We start from the raw sequence: 21,169 nt of genomic DNA, 5'->3' as shown, positions 1-21,169 counted from the left end.
CTTTGAATGGAATACTGTTCTTTTACCTACTGCCCACTACATTATTGACTTCTCGCTGAGAGCCATAATATGGGCTTAGGGACGCTGTATTTCAGCCATCCGTGCGGAGACTTTTCGGTTTCTAAGATTTTCATCATGTGGAACAACAATTCTTAAGTGCTTATCTTAAGAACATCGATAGGCAAACGGTTTAGAAATGTTGCATGAATGTAGAAAAATTTACAAGCAATGCTTGAAAGATTTCATCTGTGGACTGTGTACGGCAGCCGTATCTATTTGGCAATCTTCTGAGATGAAGATAAAAGCATATTCGCCTGCCGACATGCGTGCACAGCATGGATCGTTGCGGACCAAGTAATCTTCCGAGAAAGATTCATGTTATGCTTTAAGGTCTATTGTTTTGTGTAAGGTTTAGATCTGAAGTAAACCTGCTGAATGTGTTTACAAAATGAGATGTGAATTGGGCCATATCCTTGACATTGTAACAGAGGTTGCATAAATCAATAGTACAAGCAAATAGTAGAAACATTGTAATATATCTTATCAGAAAAAATGCCTCTCTTTTCATATCATTCCTCTTGTCCTCATTGTGAAAAAAAAACAACTAAAAATCCAAGACCATCCGAACTAGCAGCTCACTAAGATAAGATTTTGTGCTTTCCATAGCTGTCTAGAGGGGAATCCAGAAGCTATACAGCTTATACTGCTCAGTACTACTCTATTAAGTCCTCCATGCTCCTTCTGCTTTTGAAGGTGTGCTCTAGTAATGAATGGGAACAGGACCCCTTCTTCTGTGTATGGGAGACAGACAGTCTTCTTTCAGCAGGCTACACCTTCTATAATATAGGGGTGGTCCCTAAAGTAACAAGTTTAGTCATTGAGGTAGAGGAGAACATATTGTGGTCTCTGGTCTGGATTTACAGCTTATACTGCTCAGTACTACTCTATAAAGTCCTCCATGCTTCTTCTGCTTTTGAAGGTGTGCTCTAGAAATGTATGGGAACAGGACCCCTTCTTCTGTGTATGGGAGACAGACAGTCTTCTTTCAGCAGGCTACATCTTCTAGAATATAGGGGTGGTCCCTAAAGTAACAATTTTAGTCATTGAGGCAGAGGAGAACATATTGTGGTCTGAAAGGAAACCATGATGCAAGTGTGAACAGAGCTTAAATCTGTATCCAAACCAATAGATCTGAACTGTAATACCTGACCCAGCCAGTGGAAAACAGTGGCGCTGTTTCAGAAAAGCTGCTTAACCTTTCTCTCCCTCAGATTGTTACCTCCGCAACCATCTCGCTCTAATGAACTTGTAGTCCAAATACATTGTAGATAAATCGATCGTAAAAACCAAGCAAGCTAAACGTTTAATTAAACCCAATTGTTCGCCGCGTCCTGCCCGCCTCATGCATATTCATCATCATTATACTAGTAAAAAAAAAAAAAAAAAGTCCCTCTAATTACGCCACACTAAACCTTGCCTGCCTGCCGGAGGTTTCATAGAATTACCAGGGAAATTAATTGAAGTTGTTTCATTTTGTTACCTTATTAGAGGTTTTTATAGGGTGGGGGCGAAACTATTTTCTCTATCAAGAATGGATTAACCCATTCATCTCTGAGATTGCGTTTACAGTCGCTGTGCTAGTCCAGAAGTGGAGATTCTCCTGTACTCCAGTCCAGTCGTTATTGTCTCTAGGGGGCAGTATTATACATGGGAGAAGATTTATTGGGGTTGTTATATGAGTTATGGTGCGACACTATGGCCACACTAAATATAGTATTGTGCTGTTTTTTTCATATACTGTTGTCGATAAGGGTACTATTACACCAACAGATCTGACGACAGATTATCTGCCAAAGATTTGAAGCCAAACTCAGGAACGGAATATAAACAGAGAACAGGTCATAAAGGAAAGACTGGATTTCTCCTCTTTTCAAATCCACTCCTGGGTTTGGCTTCAAATCTTTGGCAGATAATCTTTCGTCAGATCTGTTGGTGTAATAGTACCTTAAGAGTAGCTTGACACCTTGTTGCAGTGGTCTGGATCAGAGATAACTCCATAACTTGCTGTTTAACCCCTTAGATGCTGCAGTCAGTAGTGACTGTGGCATCTAAGCGGTTTAAGGTCCTATTAGACAGGCTGAAGTGATCACTGATCTAACAGTTCGGCATTGGTGTAATAAACCTGGCCTGAGTGCTTGAGGCCAGGGCTATACAAACTCAATGTCAGCCACACATACCCATTTTATAGGGGGCAATATGGTGGCCGACAAAGATTTTCCTGGCCATACAGTCCCGGTGATCAGCCATCTAAAAGTGTTGACTAGGTCTTTTACCAGAGCAATAATGGGTCTGCTCAGCCCAATGATCACCCCACGAGGAGAGAGGGGGCTGCACATACAGGGTGCCAATGAAAGCCCCCAGATCTGCCATCTTTTATAAAAAAAAAAAAAAACTATAAAAAAAAATAAAAAAAAGTACACTAAAGTTCAACTAAAAAACTGTGTCAGAGCTATAGTGTTGTTGTTTTTTTCATCTAGCCTCCCAAAATATGGAATAAAAAGTGATCAAAATTGTGTTCCCCAACATGGTACCAGTAACAGCTTTGGCTTAGCAGCAGACAGATTTAAATAAACTTGTGTTTTTATTGTACGGAGGATAAAAAGACCATATAAATCTGTTACGGTCCTAGTCATACTGGAATTCAGCACAGAAATAGGAGAATGACAGCTCTTCCTGCAAAAAACGAGCCCACGTATGGCTACATCGACGATGCATCCAAAGGGTTGAAAAGAACCAGATACATGACACCTTTTAAACGGCCGAAATGAAATTTTTCAAAACGCGTCTGTGATTTTCAATGTTTTTATATATGTAAGAAGTCTTTACAGTGATGGATCGCTGGATGTATTGCCGCGGCGTGATACCTGAGCCCTGCACATAATTAATCTTGGTATAGACGGTAATAGTGGTTTGTATCAGTGTCTCAGGACCTAGAACATTTGGAGGGGATCATACCTCCCTGTGTAGCCTCCCAGATGACTGAAACTATACAGCTCCCCCTTCAGGTCAAGAGGCAGCTTTAAGATAGTCGGCACAGTTGATGGTCATTGGGGCAACACACACTATACGTGACCCCAACTAACTAACCACTCGGAGACCTTAATGGCGGCTCTGTAGTAGATAATTTCCTCCTCTTACAACTCTTCTTGCTATCACCAATGCAGACAATTTCAGCAGCTTTGCCGATGACAGAATAACGTTGACGGCACAAAGTGCTGAGCTTGTCGTTCTGCGTTACACAATTATAGAGGCCGCATTGTGCGCGGAGCTTAGCGCTGGCTTGGCAGCTCCAGACAAATAACCGCGTTGCAGAAAACAGACACTTATTCTTCTATATATATTTGTTTTTTTTTTCCTCATCGCTCACATTCTGCCTCCAGCAGCCCAAATGCAGATGACTGAAGCTCTCCCAATGCCGATGTTCACCGTTTCATCGCCGGGGGAGGCAAAAAAAAAGCCGATAGATGATAGATAGCACATAGCAGTAATCTAAAGCCATTGCCGAGCCGTAAGTCTCTCGGAATTAAAACCATCCCCATCGACTGAACCTTTCTCCTCGGAGCAGACTGATCCATTATCAGATTTGTGAAGTCGCTGCAGAACTAGAAGAATGAATTCACACAGGACGGACACGATGGAGATTTTTTTTTGGTGGTATATGTGCCTGAACAGTCGGCATTGGCAAATGTCATCTGAAGTTGTGGGTATTATAGGACAACCACGAGGACTACAGTTCTGCCAAGGAATAAAGTCAGTCACCTCACCATAAGCTGTATCCATGTTTTCCAGACAGTTTTCGGGTTGGATCCACCTCCTCCAGGCAGCGGGATTAAATCGCCGATCATTTGGACCCAGAACTTTCGTCAAGTTTGCTCATCTCTAGTTAAGAGTAACTCGTTGGTCGACCCACTAAGACATTGTTCCCTGCCCTGTCACTGTCCAGCAAATTACAACTCCTAGCATGCTCTGACTGCCCCAGGATAGGGGACCCCGCTTTAGTGCATACATATGGGTATCTACCACAATGATTATACTTGTAATGCACAAGCCTGGAGAGACAGAAATGGCTGCACATCGCACCCATGGTTGATACGAAAGCTTGTTCAGCTACATTAAAAACCAACATCAGAAGTTAGTATATAATTTGATCAAACCATATTGCCTCATGTACCAACGTGCAGGTCTCTGATACGAGTCCCTAACCAAACAACACTGTGCCGGTCAGCGAACGCCAACCCAGCAAAGCATGCGCAAGCAGGGAAGGGGGGCCCAGTAATGGCCCTGCAACCCCAATGTCAAAGGACCAAACCCCGCAGGCTCCGCCGGTGGAGAAAGAGGCCACCAAGCAATACAAGTGTGAACAAGCTGTTATCTCTCACCATTGCTCCTGCAGGTAGAATGGGAGAAAAGAGGAGGTACTTACCATATGTACAGGTGCTTCCTGCTAATTTGGATTACTTGGGTCTTACAAAGGAGGAGTGCTAGCCACAATGAAAAGGGACATAATACATAATATGCACAAGCCTGGATAGACAGAAATGGCTGCACATCGCACCCATGGTTGATATAAAGCTTGTTCACCTACATTAAAAACCAACATGATCCAAATTAGCAGGAACCACCTGTGTACATATGGTAAGTACCTACTCTTTTCTCGCATTCTACCTGCAGGAGCAATGGTGAGAGGTAACACTTTGTTCACACTTGTGTTGCTTGGTGGCCACTTTCTCCGCCGGTGACACCTGCAGGGTTCCTGGGGGCCCTTGGAGTTTGGTCCTGTGACATTGGGGTTGCAGGGCCATTCAGTGTCCCCCCTTTCCTGCTTACGCACGCTTTGCGGGGTTTGCGTTGGCTGACCGGCACAGTGTTTGGTTAGGGACTCGTGTATCAGAGACCTGCACGTGGTACATGAGGCAATGTGGTTTGATCAAATTATATACTAACTTCTGATGTTGGTTTTTAATGTAGCTGATAGGCTTTTGTATCAACCATGGGTGCGATGTGCAGCCATTTCTGTCCTTTAGTCTTGTGCATGATTATTCTTGTAGTGGTGCAACCATCGGCCAACCTCCCTCTCTCGGCCACCCCACCTGCACTGAACTGTGGTCAGTCTTGTAGATGAGTAGAGACTGCTGTCCTGGGCTCTATAGTGGTCAGTGTTGTAGATGGGTAGTGACTGTTGTACTCTGCTCTATAGTGGTCAGTCTTATTATAGATAAGTAGAGACTGTTGTACTGGGGCTCTATAGTGGTCAGTGTTGTTGTAGATGAGTAGAGACTGTTCTGTGCTCTATAGATGTCAGTGTTGTAGATGAGTAGAGACTGTTGTACTGGGCTCTATAGTGGTCAGTCGTGTAGATGAGTAGAGACTGTTGTACTTTGGCTGTACAGTGATCAGTTTTGTAGATAAGTAGAGACTGTTGTACAGTGGCTGTATAGGGGTCAGTCTTTTAGATTGGTAGAGACTGTGGTACGGTGGCTGTGTAGGGGTCAGTCTTGTTGTAGAGGAGTAGAGACTGTTATACTGGGGCTGTATTAGAGCTCCGTGCAGCCGCTTCCCGTCACATATGATACATGTAGGATGAGCACATCTCATACTTGTTGTTTGTAAGCAGAATCTATTGTGCACAAAGCTATTAAGACAATTGAAAGCGAGCAATGTCTGAGATCGACGGGAAGCAGTTTTCCCTAAATTGACTAATCCCTGGTACGCCGGTGCCGCTTATTTTTGGCAGACAGAAGGCTGTGATTAGCAGAGAGTATTCCCAGGAGACTGTCTTAGCAACGCAGATGACAGAAAAGAGATATCGGAAAGTAGATCACACCGTACACCGCTCTTTGTTCTCTCATCCGCCATGTACATAAAGCATTTGTGGGCTCTCGGCGATACAGACAATCTGGATGCGCCTAACACCAACGTATATGGCAGTAGAGGAGTGGGGGTGGATATACAGAAAGTGTTATTGTAATACCTACCTGTCATTTCTTATCCGCTTACATGCTGTGGACTCCGAGATACCATAAACTCGCATAGAACTGCTAACCCGTTGGATCGGTACCATACATATTCAATAGAGCTACATACACCTAAAGTCCGCCAAAACTGCTTTGCCGATGGATGGTGTCAACAGAGAAAAGGGTCGGTCATGACGGATTTTCAACGCCAGACCCTTTTGTTCTTGGAGTATTAAGCTGGTGCCAGAGCTTTGGAGTGGCGGCGGCTTACCCCATGGTAAAGAGTGGAGCTATTTCTAAGGGTCCTATTCCACGGGCCGATGGGGGCCCGATCAATAATGTAAATGAGCGCCGATTTGCTAGATCGGCGCTCGTTTACTGGGCCTATTCCACTGCCCGATAAGCGTTTAGCAAGGGCTGCAGGGACATCATTACCGATGTCCTTGCAGCCCTTGTTTAAACACCATACATTACCTACACATGTTGCAGGGCTTCTCCTGCGCTCCTTCTTCCTCTCCGTCCCGCGCGCAGCAGCAGCTTCAGTGCGGCCTGTCTGAGCTGACAGACCGCTCAGCCAATCTCTGGCCGCAGCGGTCCTGGCCAGTGATTGGCTAAGCGGTCTGTCAGCTCAGACAGGCCGCACTGAAGCTGCTGCACGCAGGACTGGGAGGAAGAAGGAGCGCAGGAGAAGACCTGCAACATGTGTAGGTAATGTATAGTGCTTGTGAGATCGTCGGTCGCCCGCCGCGCATTGCTATTCCACGCAGCGATGCGCAGTCAGTGCCCGATGATTTTAGGTTTTAACCTAAATAAATGATCAGCTGATGACATGATCATCGGCTGATCGTCTTTTCTATTCCATGGAGCGATAATCGGCCGAATTGGGCCGATTATCGCTCCATGGAATAGGCCCCTTAAAGAAAGCAGAGGTTTTTTTTATACATTAAATCCAATAGAATCCCTTTAAAGGGGTACTCTGGTGAAAATTAAAGTTGTATAGATTTGTAATTAACCTTTACTAAAAGTCTTTCAGTACTTACCAGCTGCTGTATCTCCTGCAGGAAGTGGTGTATTCTTTCCAGTCTGACCCAGTGCTCTCTGCTGCCACCTCTGTCCAGAGCAGGAGCGAATCTTTGTAGAAATCCTGTACTGCTCTGGACAGTTCCTGTCATGGACAGGGGAGGCAGCAGAGAGCTCTGTATCAGACTGGAGAGAATACACCACTTCCTGCAGGACATACGGCAGCTGATGAGTACTGTAAGACATTTTTAAATAGAAGTAAATTACAAATATATATTTAAATTTATTTTCCTTCGCCGGAGTGCCCCTTTAAGCTGTTCATTGGTGCAAAAATAGGAAGATTTCCTGATTTTACGCCGTGTGCTCTTATAAAGGATTTGTTATTTCACGTTACCGTTCAGTCACTTTATGGCCTTATTTATATGGGCCTTACCTTCCTTCGTGCAGAACACTACAAGCGACGCCGCGCCATTGTCAGATTATATTTGCCTGCACCAATTGCACTAATGGATTATAAAACTTTTATGCGCCCTGACAGCGGAGAACGTCCTGTGTATAAATCATGCTCCTCCGTAATTATGGAGATGTATTAGCCAGATTAATTTTTTTGGCTGGCTCCGATACTTGGTACAGGGTAGATGATCAGTGTGTGGTGGGGGAGGGGGGCATGGTCGACTTTCGGTGGGACAGGCCAACCATTCAGTGTGTATTGGGTTGTCCCAACTTTGACTGATGTCGGGGAAGGCAACTAATAGGATCTATTTAGGATCTATATCTTCATACACAAGAGATTCTGATATTGGTCGACTGTGCCCTGATGTGGGGGTCATTATACCATTGATGTTTTTGCAGCCATTGCCTCACACCCAGTGAAGATGTTTTTATATTCACAGTCACACATATTAGATGAGATACAGTCGGGCACATCTAGCATTGATACAAAAGAGCAGTGTGTCCTTCCTACATCATCACACCAGCAGGGGGCAGTGTGTCTTCCTCTCATCATCACACCAACAGGGGGAAGTGTGTCCTCCCCACATCACACCAGCAGGGGGCAATGTGTCTTCCCAGCATCATCACACCAGCAGGGGGCAGTGTGTCCTCCTCACATCATCACACCAGCAGGGGGAAGTGTGTTCTCCCCACATCACACCAGCAGGGGGCAAGTGTCCTCCTCACATCACACCAGCAGGGGGCAGTGTGTCCTCCTCACATAATCACACCAGCAGGGGGAAGTGTGTCTTCCTCACATCATCACACCAACAGGGGGAAGTGTGTCCTCCCCACATCACACCAGCAGGGGGCAATGTGTCTTCCCAGCATCATCACACCAGCAGGGGGCAGTGTGTCCTCCTCACATCATCACACCAGCAGGGGGAAGTGTGTTCTCCCCACATCACACCAGCAGGGGGCAGTGTGTCCTCCTCACATCACACCAGCAGGGGGCAGTGTGTCCTCCTCACATCATCACACCAGCAGGGGGCAGTGTGTCCTCCTCCCATCATCACACCAGCAGGGGGCAGTGTGTCCTCCTAACATCATAACACCAGCAGGATGAAAGTGCTCACCATCCAACTTGTCTGTCATCGGATCCCAAACAGAATCTAGATTCATTACTAAACACCCTACGGCTTCCGTCCATAAAAGACCAGGTTTCTCATTTACAACACCATTGCAATTGAGGAAACTGTGTCTTGTTATTAACCCCACAATCTCTCTGTGTAAACAGGAGACCATGAATGTTAATGGCCACACGAATGATGTAGTGATCGTTTGTGCAGCCCGGCCACACGATTTATCGTTACTCGTGAAGGCATTGCAGACAAGTGCTGATTTTGCTAATCGACACTCGTTTGCGTCCGTCCACGACCCCATATCAGCCTGACCATCCATGCATACAGCTCTTATGTGTCCGTTTTTGACCTGCAGGATTCAATAGACGAATTGATGTTTGGCACAGCAGGTCCCGGTCCTATATAACTGACGTCTATGTAGAATTCCTGTCAAGAATCGCTGGACTTTATAAGATTGCCTTTTTTTTTTAAAGACAGAAGTGAAGGCGTCTCCGGCTCCACGACAGATGTCGCGTGTTCATACCGGAATGTAATTACACCAGTGTTATCTGTCCCTCACAAGTCCCTCTATGTCTTGGTTTTATCTTGAAAATTCATTCCAGATCCAGCTGTTCCGCACCTCGTCCTCCCTTGAAACCGGTGAGGGCTCATTCTCCGAAGGGTCCAGACGCCTTGTTTGTTTACAGTGACGTCTCACTTCATATTACACAATGGAAGGAGCCGTTCGGCTGTAATTTCTTTCCCAAAGAGAAAGGATTGAGCATCTGCCACCGGTTTCTTTCACAGGAAATTAGAGCGATGAAACAGACTGCGCGATGCTTCTCATTGGCGGCAAATTGACATTCTGTTTGGTGGGCTCAGACGATTAAACAAATGTAATCTTACTTTAATTAGTAGAAAGAATCATATTTATTTAGAACAAAGATTGTGTCTGGATTTAAAGGGAAACTCTGTTTTCCCCTTTAGGTTAGTGAACTATTACGGCCCCTTAAAGGGCACTCCAAGGTGCCAGTCAGGAAACCTTCCCCTGTTGGTCAAACCCTACCTGTCTTCAATAATTGTATTCCTTTTTATTCTCTCGTATACTTAAAGGAATTGTCCACTTTTGAAGATTCTGACTTAATAGAAGGGGGTCCTCCTGTCAGGATCCTCATCACTTTTGAGAATAGATAGCGATTACAAGGAGCATCCTGTCTTGCATTACACATAAATGAACATTGTGTAATACTTACTTTATCCAGTGGTGGTGCTGCAGGGAAATTCAACACTTTTTTAGCACAGATTTCAGTCGATCACTGCGATTCCAGTAGTTTTGACATCACTTTTCTATCAACTAAAATTGTCCAAAGTGGAGAGCTTTTTCACTCTAATTTTTGTAATATATGGGAGGCCTCTTCAATAAGATGAGAATAGTCCCAAATTGTATGCAGGTAGGGTTGTCTTAAAGGGGAGTCATTTAAAAAAAAATTGTAAGGGGGGGGAGGGGGTTCTTCACAACATTTTAAGAGCTTCTTCCAAAGAACAGTGGATTTCATTGTGTATTTTGAATGTTAAAGCCCTATACCCCTATACACATTAACCCCTTGCCTCCGCAGCCTATTTTGCAAATCTGACCTATGTCTGTTTATGTAGTGATAACTCTGCGATGCACTTAACTATCGTGGTTATTCTGAGATTGTTTTTTCGTGACATATTCCTCTTTATGTTTGTGGTATACTTTGGTTGATACCTTAAGTATTTTTTTTGTAAAAAACACAACATTTGCCCCAAAATTAGAAAAATTTCTTTATATTCAAAATTCTCTTTTCCTAAGAAAGATAGTCATGCCACATGAACTAATTATTACTGCAACATCTACAACATGTCTGCTTTATGGTGACGTCATTTGGTGAACGTCCTTTTACTTGTTAAGATGTTAGAGGACTTTAAAATTTTGCAACGATTTTTCAAATATCATGAAAATGTCAAATTCAGATTTTTTTAGTGACCAGTCCAGTTCTGAAGTGGATTTGTGGGGCCTGTATGTTATCCCCATAAATCCCTCCACTGTAAAAACTGCACCCCTCAAAGTATTCAAAGTAACATTTCATAAGTGTATTAACCCTTTGGGTGTTTTGCAGAAATTTAAGCATGTTGGAGGAGAAATAAAAATTTTTTTATTTTTTTGGCAGACATTCTATGTTAATCTATTTTTTCCTCTAACACAGCAAATATTAACTGAGAAATACCACTCACTATTTATTCCCCTTATTCCAGTGTTACTATAAATCCCCCATATGTGGCCGCAGTGCGTCACCTGACTTAACCACAGGCCGCCGACATGACAGAGACCTGGTAAATTTTGGGGCCTTTTTTTTATTTCAGGTTTTTTTTTATCCATTATACCATGTCACAGGGCCTTGCGGTGACAAAATATTTGTGTAAGACAAGTTGACGTTTCCTTCGGTACCATTCTGGGGGACATTTGACACCCTGATCAATATTTATTACATTTTTTTTATGAGGTGGTACGAATAAAAAAAACAATTTAGCAGCTGTTTTTCACCATTTTTTTGTACGCCGTTTACTATACATCACCTATGACATGTTATTGTTATTTGGCAGGTTGGTACGATTACAGTGATGTCCATTTTATATAACTTTTGTTATAGTTTATGGCATTTATACTATAAATACTGTGTGTCTTGCATATTGTAAGGGCAGTAATTTTTTTATTTTTTTCGCCAATGGAGATATGTGAGGGCTTTTTTTTTTTGCGGCATAAGATGACGTTTTTAGCAGTACACCTTTTGGGTACATGTGACGTTTTGATAGCTATATTTTTTAGGGGGCGGAATTAACAAAAAATTGTCATTTTGGTTAGTTTTTTTATTTTTTGAGCGCTGTTAATCTGGCGGTATAATTAATGTAACAGGTTAATAGACGGGGTCATTACGGACGCAGCGATACCAAATTTGTGTATCTTATTTATAGGGGATCATTTATAAAGGGAGGATGGGGAATGTGTATATTTTTTTTTATTATTTATTTATGTATTTAATTATTTAATTTATTTGTTTTAATTATTTATTTATTTATATGTTTGTGTGTGGGTGGGTTTTTTTTGTTACTTTTGCAGGTATATATATAATGCATTACAGCACATAAGCTGTGCTGTAATACATTATACAGTGAATGAGTGTCAGTGACACACACACTGACACTCATTCAAACTATCAGGTCCCTGCAGCTGATTCAAACGATCAGTGCAGGGACCTGATCGTATAGCACGGGGGGGGGGGAGCCATAGCCCGGGGGATCGGGACGGGGGACAAGGGGAGGGAGAGGACGGAACGGAGCACAGGGAGGTAGGCACGGGGGGCACGAGCACGGGGGGGGGGGGGGGGGTTTGGGGAGCACAGCGGGGAGCACGGGAGAGCACGGGGGGAGCACGGGGGCGGGGAGGACGAGCACGGGGAGGGAGCCGAATCCGGAGGGGGACAAGTAGAGGAAGGGAGAGGAGAACTGGGGAAGAGTAGAACGGGGGGAGCTGGGGCGGGGGGAGCCCGGACATTACAGGTTGAAGGAAGGGGGACCTGGGGAGAGCATTACAGCAGTGGCGACAGGAGGGGGCAACGTGCTGTAGCCTCCTCCTGCCTTCCCATCAACCTGCTGCACAGAATCTCCCCATAGACGCTGCGGTCACACTGACCGCGGTGTTTATGGGGTTAACTGCACGGCTCCCCTCCGGGCAGTGGCAGCAGGAGGTGGCTGTGTGACACAGCCTTCTCCTGCAGCCCGATCTCAGCCAGGGACAGTGGGGGGAGGCAGAAAAGGCATGACGTCCAGGGACGTCATGATGCATTCTGCCACTGCTTTTCATGACGTCCCTGGACGTCATATTGGGGGAAGGGGTTAAAGTCACCCAGGCCCACCCACTTTCACACAGGACCAGTTATTGGGGGATTTCCTCAGTCACTGAAAATTCTAGCTACCTTACCAGTACCATATTATAGGGCAGGAGCTGATCGGATCAATATACACAGTTTTGTCTAAAAAGTTTTGGTGATTTATTGGTTGATTGAAATCTCTGTTTTTTCTATATGTAGGAGTCCAGTGGGCGGTCTGCGTTGACAATGATTAGCACCGCCTACTGGACTCATAAAGTATAGAACGTGCGGAGAGTAAAAGGGATTATTCAGGATTTAAAAAATAAAAAATAAAAATCTAACTAATTTTTTCCCCAAACAGCGTCACCATTGTCCCCAGTTGTGTGTGATATTGGGGAATAGCTCTAATAAAGGAAATGGAGAGGAGTTGTAATACCACACACAACCAGGGCAGGTGTGGCGCTGTTTGTGGAAGAAGTTAGTTATGTTTCTTTTATCCTTGGATATCTCTTTCAAGAAGAAGCACAACGAAAAACAAAAATACAGTGCAGACAGATGGTAGGGATAGCATAATAAAGACTGTATACTTACCTGTCCTAGTGCCCCTGCATCACTGCTCCCTGCTGGAATTCTCCCGCTTTCACTCCTGCCACGTCACGACCCGGCTGATGGTATGACTGCTCAGCCAGTCAATGTCTGGGTCATTCACTGGCTGAGTGGGTACTTTCACCCAGGCCATGGTCAGACAAGTGGTGGGTTGGCGCAGCGAGGGCACAGGGACAGGTAAGTATTCATTCTGTATTATGTCTACCCCACCCCCTATCCGCACTGTATTTTCCCCAGACTTCTCCTTTATGGTTCTCATGATGCCAAGTCTTGACTATTAGGTTGTGTAATATTCGGAGACTTTCTCCATCTGATATACATGAACTGTCAGCGGCTTATGATTTCCTTCCTTCATATTATTTGATTTTGCTTTTGTAAGCCCAGAATGTTATAAAATCCAGCGATTATCTCATGAAAGCAATAAAGCTTCATTATTGGCTGCCGTTATTGCCGTCTTGTGGCGCCGGTTTAAGTACAACTTACAAGCTGTGATTAACCAGATCCATCTATACGGCGGTGTAAATATATTGCGCGTCGTGCGGAATGATTGCACACATCAAGCTGCGTCGGGTGCCGTAGCCTGTGCTTGGAGGATGCCGACGTGTCACGAGTCGGGGGGGTTTGGCACCCGGAAGGTTTTGCCCTCGTCAAATTTAGAAAGAAAAATAATTTGACAAAATTGCAGCAGAGGTGAAATTATAGAAAATTGCATGAAAGCTTTTTTTCTCTCTCTCTCTCTTTAATGCATTGTGTTATGGTACCTACTGATCATAGCACATGTAGGGGTACGATTAGGGAGAAGACAGAGCCAGCCTTGGAGTTCCACAGGTTGCTCTGTAGCTTGGCTCCTGTGTTTTCTTCACGTCTTTGAATGATGGCAGCTGACAAGATAAATGCTGTCATTAGAGAATGCAGGAACGGCAATACGCAGAGTGGGATCTCATAGCGGAAAGTAGTTTGGGTTTTATTGTACTTGATTTTTAGCATGAGCTTTGGTGAAGTGGAGTCACTGAGTCCATACATCACTTATCCTGTATTATACTCCAGAGCTGCACTCACTATTCTGCTGGTGGGGTCACAGTGTACATACATTACATTACTTATCCTGTACTGATCCTGAGTTACATCCTGTAATATACCCAAGAGCTGCACTCACTATTCTGCTGGTGGGGTCACTGTGTACATACATTACATTACTTATCCTGTACTGATCCTGAGTTACATCCTGTATTATATTTCAGAGCTGCACTCACTATTCTGCTCGTGAGGTCACTGTGTACATACATTACTCATCCTGAGTTACATCCTGTATTATATTTCAGAGCTGCACTCACTATTCTGCTCGTGAGGTCACTGTGTACATACATTACATTACTTATCCTGAGTTACATCCTGTATTGTACTCCAGAGCTGCACTCACTATTCTGCTGGTGGGGTCACTGTGTGCATACATTACATTACTTATCCTGTACTGATCCTGAGTTACATCCTGTAATATACCCAAGAGCTGCACTCACTATTCTGCTGGTGGGGTCACTGTGAACATACATTACGTTACTGGTCCTGAGTTACATCCTGTATTATACTCCAGAGCTGCACTCACTATTCTGCTGGTGGGGTCCCTGTGTACATACATTACTGATCCTGAGTTACATCCTGTATTGTACTCCAGAGCTGCACTCGCTATTCTGCTGGTGGGGTCACTGTGTACATACATTACATTACTTATCCTGTACTGATCCTGAGTTACATCCTGTAATATACCCAAGAGCTGCACTCACTATTCTGCTGGTGTGGTCACAGTGTACATACATTACTGATCCTGTACTGATCCTGAGTTACATCCTGTATTATACTCCAGAGCTGCACTCACTATTCTGCTAGTGGGGTCACTGTGTACATACATTACATTACTGATCCTGAGTTACATCCTGTATTATACTCCAGAGCTGCACTCACTATTCTGCTGGTGGGGTCCCTGTGTACATACATTACTGATCCTGAGTTACATCCTGTATTGTACTCCAGAGCTGCACTCGCTATTCTGCTGGTGGGGTCACTGTGTACATACATTACTGATCCTGAGTTACATCCTGTATTGTACTCCAGAGCTGCACTAGTAGGAGGTCACAGACTGACAGTGAAAGGGGGATCCCAGCAGCACAGAGTATTTAAGCAGATGAGTGTGTTGATCCTGTATAGTTGTCCACCTCCTATATAATGTAAGGACGGGTCATTGTCAGGAGGTTACAGCGTTTGCTTCTTCTCAGCGGCGCTGTCATAAGTCTGAGGTTCCTTGCTGCAAATCTTAGATTATTAAGAGTGCAGCTCTGAAGATGGCAGCCATCTATTTGATTAGGTCTCGGGTACGCATACAGCAGATCTGATTGTCAGTATTTCCCCGTAAAGCAGCATTTTATTAGGTGACAGAAATTAGACACCTCTGCAATCTCTTTAATCATCGCCGGCTCATTCTCGGTGTCATTCAGTGGAAGGGCATAGCGTGTACCTAATGAAACCGCCACCATCAGCCGCCTCCTCCGCCTATTTTTTCTAGTTGCTTTAGGAACCAGCAAAGCGTGATTTTTAACTTTCACCAGGGAGCGACCAGTTGCCTGCGGTCTTCAGTCAGCTGATCCAAGTCTAAGATGATGATGAATGAGATTCAATTACTGCCATTATCTAAGCAGTCGACTCTTATTTCCTCTCTCCTGAGTTCATCGTGTCGGTATTAAAGGGACGCACGCCTTGTCTACACATAGCGGTGATAGTCCTGGAGTTTTCACACTTGCTCTTGTAACCATCAGAGCTGTGCCCGATAGACTGATATTTATTACTTTCAGCAGATCACATTTCAGCTTTGCTGTATAGATTGGGACGGGTTCAGCAGAGTCATCTCATTACTATTAAGGAGCCTATTCACCCTTAGTAATGAACATACGGCCATGTTTCTTGTACTATCTATATACAAGAAGATTTGACAGAGCCATCTGTTCTTTATAGTGAGCAGCACCCAGATTGCTCTGGTGCTGGCTTATACCTCCAAGAACCAAGGAGTCGGCATTGAAAATCCATCATGCCCGACCCTATCTCCAGTGAAATTTTTGAGACTCCTATACACCTTATACGCCAGTAGCGGGTTCAGCCAACTTTGATATTACATGTATAGGGACCTGGGAAATATATTGACCCTTGGATTGCTTGATACAGCAGTATAGCAGCACAATCACGAGGCTTAGAACCCCAAGGGGGAGATAAGGGGCCAAACTATCCATGAAAAACACTTGTTTTTGAAAAAATAATTTTCCATTAGCGGTAAATCTCCCGATGTAATAGAGGATCTGCAGCTGACGGTCGATGCTGCACGACTGATCTTAGCTTTCAAAAGCGCTCTGTAAATGATCATCGATCACTGAGATTGACGCTCATTTACTGATTTTCTCAGGCTTGAGCAAGTTTGCAGTTCTCCTGTTATTTTCTGGTATTTGGGGTGAGTCTTACATTGTAGTCTACTTAAGCTTCACCTTAGGCAGTCGCTTTTCTTGGCTCCCAGTACTCAGATACCCCCAGGACTTAGGGTAGAACACAGTAGGGAGATCCTGCAACATTTACAGAAAGAATACAAACTGGTATCAGATGTGATAAGCAAAAAAGAAGGCAACTTACCATGGATGTCAGAGTCTGATAAAGGTAGTAGTCTTACGGAAAGTTTTTACATGTAATAACAAACACAAGACAAATCTAACAAACAACACATCATCCCTATTGCAAATCAAGATTAAGCAAACACTAACCCAGGGAGGGGGGAACCTTTGGCTCTCCAGCTGTTGCAAAACTACAATTGCCATCACGTCTGGACAGCCAAAGGTTTAGCTTATGGGAATTATACTTTGCACTAGTCAGTAAATAGATGACCACAACCAGTCACAACAAAAAAGCTTGGCATGGACCCATACATGGGTAAAAATGATGCCGCTTTACTCGAGTAGTCTTCCATAATGGATATAGATAGAAAAGCTCTTATCTCCTATCCCGGCAGCTGATAATTGTTCATGTCCTTTACACAGTCCACCTCATCTATTCATTACCTTCCTGGCTCGTGAATAATCAGATTTGTCTTCATCTTCATTACCGCTTTACAAATGAATGTCCCGGTCATCCTGTGCCCGCTACAGTAACTTGTCATCAGAGGTCAAAGCAGGTGGCCATTGGCCGGTACAGTCATGTTATGGCTCTGTAGAGGACATAATCATCTGTGGCTGAAAAGCTATGGGATGAGTAAGCCATCTGACCAAAATCTTATCTTAAAACCGGCAAAACTTAAAGGGGTATTCCACTCAAACATAACTTTTCATATGTTGCTGCCTATGGTGAGACTAACAACTCCTTCCATACTTGTTATTATATATTCAGTCTCCTTCCCCCAGTTCTGAGCGACTGCTTTCTGCTGAAGACACAAAAATCTGTATGTGAGCTTTTCTCTCTGTCTCCCCCTCCCCCCCCCCCCTCCCTTTTGAGACAGCTGATGTAAACAAGTCCCTGACTGGCTTTATCTGCAACATTGTAGCTTCTTTGTAATGCTGGGAGGGTCAATCTAAAGTCAAATTGCTGAACTCACTGGGATTAACCCTCCCAGCATTACAAAGAAGCTACAATTTAGCAGATAAAGCCAGTCCGGGACTTGTTTACGTCAGCTGTCTCAGAAGGGAGAAGGGGGAGAAAGAGTGGAAAGCTCACACTGTGATTTTTGTGTTTTTAGCAGAAAGCAGCAGCTCAGAACTGGGGGAAGGAGACTGAATCGATAATAAGGCAAGGTATGGAAGGCATTGTTAGTCTCACCATGGGCAGCAACATATCAAAAGTTATGTTTGAGTGGAATACCTCCTTTAGGCTGTTTCCATTTTACTATACTGTGAAAATAATTACAGAGCGACGCCAGTGCAGCCTGAGACCCTTATCGTTCCCGCACAGATTGTAACCAGAGGTTACTGTCCCTTTAAGCCCAGTTTTTTGCAGGAAATCAGCTCCACGGTATAAGCTCTGGCCACAGCAGGATTCTCCTGAAATCTCTTTTTACGCAGTGATTTTTATCTCTCCCCTCTGCCATTGTGTGCATTCTCTTTACTGCTCTTTTATTGGAGCTGGAGATCTGCAGGACGACCAGAGACCGGCGCCGTTCCAAGCCCTTGCTGGGCTTCGCAGGCAGAGGATGTCATTGTTTCTGCAAGGAGGAGCAGCCCGACTGTTCACCTTCATTATATCTGTGTTTACACTCTCCCCAGAAAGCATTATCCCTCCCAGACACCGAGATTTTGGCAGATCAGATGTTGTTATTCAATTCCAAAGCCATAATATTAAAGTCATTCTCCTCTGACATTGCCGAGCTGCGCCAAGTAATGTGGGAACCGGTGTCGGACACCAGGCCGTGCGTATCTGTAGTCTGCCGGGCACGTTACCAGCTGCTTGTTAAAAAGCTTTCCTCGCTGAAAAGGCAAAAGTTTTACCCCTTTGTGGGAAAGCGGAGTGATAGCTTATGTGGTGCTAAGCGTGACAGCTCTTAAAGGAGAAGCTCCTCTGCTTTCCCAGACTGCTGAACAGAATACAGAACTACAGTATAGGAGGAGGATGGATCATTGCTAACAGTGGCAATAAAATGGATCTAAGTTCCCTGAACCGGATGGCCCAATGCATTGTTTCTAGGCAGTGCTCAAGGAGGTGGTGGTCAAGGGTATTTGGCTCAATGAGGCGGTGCTCAAGGGTCTTTGGCTCAATGAGGTGGTGCTCAAGGGTCTTTGGCTCAAGGAGGTGGTGCTCAAGGGTCTTTGGCGCAAAGAGGTGGTGCTCAAGGGTCTTTGGCTCAAGGAGATGTGCTCAAGGGTCTTTGGCTCAAGGAGGTGGTGCTCAAGGGTCTTTGGCTCAAAGAGATGTGCTCAAGGGTCTTTGGCTCAAGGAGGTGGTGCTCAAGGGTCTTCAGGTAGAGTTTTTCCATCTTGGTTATTGGTTGAGCAATGGACTTCTACCCAAGCAGAGGGACTGACTTTCCACTCTTGGTTGATTATATGAATGTTACACAATGAAAATGGAGAAGCCATAGGAGGAGCAGCCCAACTGATGTTCTTTATTATACCTGTGTTTAGACCATCCTAAAGAGCATTATCCCATCCAGACACTAAGATTTTACCATCGTTTCTCGAGGTGTTGCTCAAGGGTGTAGAGTTGTTCCATCTACTAAGCAATGGACTCCTACCCAAATGTGTCAGGGAGAGTTTCACTGTCCACTCCACTGTTTAATGTTCCATTAGTCGATTATCTAAATGTCTCCTAAAAAATGAACTAATCCCTATACCCCATGAAAATGGAGAACACATAGACAAAAAGGAGGAGCAGCCTTACTGATCATCTTTATTATATCTGTGCAATATCCCATCCAGATACCAAGATTTTGGCATAGTTTCCAGGCTGAGGTGGTGCTCAAGCATCTTTAGGTAGAGTTTTTTCCATCTTTGTAATTGGTTGAGCATTGGACTCCTACCCATAGATGTCAGTAGATAATTTAATTTTCCTCTTCACTGTTTGATGATTATTCGATAATCTCTACGTCCTTTCTGAAGATAAGAAGTCCAATGCCAACGAAGAACATACAGGTCCGAGAAGTTTGTCCAATCCCTAACGTTCTGCATTTGATTACCTATGGCTGAATTAGTTGGATGCAGCCCTTTGGAGTCCTGGAAAACGTAGGTACAGCCTATGGCCTATGGCTGTATCCATGTTTTCCAGACAGTCCTAGGGCTGCATCCAACTTCTACACCCATCTGTGATCAAATGCAGAACGTTAGAGATTGGAGGAACTTGTGCATGTTCGAGACTCGCTCATCTCTAATGCTCACCAAAATCGTCAGGTTTGCTTGACATTAATCATATGTGTGTGACTAGTTTTTTGGCAAGTTCCTGGACCTTTGAAAATGATAAATAGGATAACATAAGATTGTAGCTTCACTTGCACATACTTAGGAATATTTTTGCATTTGTGAGAATAATTTGGAAGACAATTGATACATTGGCAGGAGGTTGAGCGTTTTGCCTCTCAGCCTGGCACGTCATTAAATATACAACTGGGAAAGAAAAGGTTTTATTGATTCTCACTTAACATAAAATCTGCTCGGATATCAACACAGAGATCACAATCCAGCCAATAAATCACTAATACAGGAAAAAATTCTACATGGGAAGCCAGTGCTGTGTTGCCATTGATCAGGGGTAGGGAATCATTGGCTTTCAAGCTGCTGCAAAACTACAGTTCCCATCATGCTTGAAGCTTTGGCTGTCTAAGCATGATGGGAATTGTAGTTTTGTAACAGCTGGGGGAGCTGTAGGTTCCCCAGCCCTGCCATAGATGATACAACCAGTATGGCTCCACTACTGCTCTCATCCTTGCTGGACAGCTCCTTGGGGGTGGAGCTTCCTAAATCTGCTGTGTTCTAGTGTAGCTCTATGTTTTCACCTGACAGAGGGAGAAGATATAAAAAGTGTACAGTCTAGGAAGTTATATGTTACCATGACCATCGATAAGGGTTTTGGAGGTTATTGACCTCTCCAAACAAAGTTTTCAGCTTGTGTCCCGTCAGAATCGCCAAAATTTAGCTGTGTATCGCCATCTTAAAGGGGTACTTCACTTAAGCTTGTTTGTAATGGGTTCTATTGCATGAATTTAACTGTTTGTCTGTAGCACATCCTGACTTACACCCTGAATCTGCCGAAAATCCTCACTTCCTGGACTCCACTCCTCTGTCCTCCCCCTCCATTCTGAGACCAAAATCACATGATTTGTCTCTTTTGTTGCCAGGAAAGCTGTAACCCCTCATCTCTAACCCCGCCCACCACTGGCAAACCACCAATCAGTGAGCACCTGGCCAAGAAGAGGGGAAACAACAAACAGTTACAGCCTCCTGAGCAGTTTAGAGAAAATGAAACACAGTTGTTTCATCTCTCTCTCTTTCTTATCTATTTATGTAGATGGATAGATATGAGATTTTAATGGATGGATAGATATGAGATATAGACCGGCTTTAAAAAAAAAAAAAAAAAA

The 21,169-nt window shown here is 44.2% G+C and overlaps 1 protein-coding gene across 2 annotated transcripts in view; it reads left to right on the top strand.

Moving 5' to 3' along the window:
• LDLRAD3 (low density lipoprotein receptor class A domain containing 3) overlaps window positions 1-21,169 on the top strand; it is a 131,535-nt gene that overhangs the window by 107,250 nt on the left and 3,116 nt on the right. The gene's annotated exons all lie outside the window — the stretch shown is intronic.

This window comes from Dendropsophus ebraccatus, chromosome 4 (genome assembly GCF_027789765.1).
Source record: "Dendropsophus ebraccatus isolate aDenEbr1 chromosome 4, aDenEbr1.pat, whole genome shotgun sequence".
In the NCBI taxonomy this organism is placed as follows: domain Eukaryota; kingdom Metazoa; phylum Chordata; class Amphibia; order Anura; family Hylidae; genus Dendropsophus; species Dendropsophus ebraccatus.
This window is presented reverse-complemented; position numbering and strand designations above follow the sequence as displayed.